Consider the following 1,041-nt stretch of genomic DNA (forward strand, 5'->3'; position numbering starts at 1 on the left):
TAACATAGGGGTATGTATACTTATGCTCCCTGTATTTTAAGGAAGAACATTTATTTATTTACAATACATAATTCATTCACAAAAATTGGTGTCCTTAAAAGGTTGGATTTTCCTGAATGTTTTGAATAAAGGCATTGAGATCAATTTCTAAAAGATGTTTTTTAATTCTTCTTTTTAATGAACTTCAGCCTTGGTGTGTAAACTTTCTCCAGCCACTGTATATATACTTGTCATAAGAATTATAACAAGCTCTTAAACAGAACACACAACCAAAATACTTTTGTGCACAGCATAGAAACAATAGCAACGTAAATCACAGTTCAGACCGTTACAGGCTAGCTCTGAATCCCATCGTTACTAACCGAAACCTAAAATACATCCACGGCTAATAATAAACACTGACTGGATGGAACCTAACACAACAATCAAACCTCCATTTCCATGGACGCACACACTAGAAAGGAACTGTCCATCAGAAACCGCTGCAGTCTAAAGTCAAGTCCAGCTGACGCCTGCTCCTCCGTGCCTTTCTTCACTGCTGCGTTCGGGGGCGTCGGCAGTGTTGGCACACAGAGTGCGTGTGATCAGGCACAGTGGATAGATAATGGGAATGCATGCACAGGGGCATGGCCTCTTTCCCATGTAATACAGTTATCATAAAAGCAGTGAGACTGCTATCAAAAAAAGATACCATCAATTTCATTAGCAACTGGAATCTGAGCAAAGAGAATTTCACTGAATAGCTTCAGTATTGTCTGCAGTGCTCGGAATACATCTGCATTAATGTGCTGTACCCTTTTTTATCTGCCATTCCTGTGGCCAAATTGCCTTTTGGTCTGTAACCCTGCATGTAAGAAAAACTGTTAAACAGATGCTTTTCCTTATCAGCAGCCCCTCTAAATTCTTACTATGTTCCTCCTCCTCTTGATTAAGAGCAGCCCCAGACACAAAAGAGCAAAACACACTTATCAGACAGGGATCAGGGAAGAAAAATAACCCTCGCCATGAAGGCACCTCTCCTCCCCCTTTTTTTTTTTTTTT

Source organism: Etheostoma spectabile, chromosome 19, assembly GCF_008692095.1.
Source record: "Etheostoma spectabile isolate EspeVRDwgs_2016 chromosome 19, UIUC_Espe_1.0, whole genome shotgun sequence".
Lineage (NCBI taxonomy): Eukaryota > Metazoa > Chordata > Actinopteri > Perciformes > Percidae > Etheostoma > Etheostoma spectabile.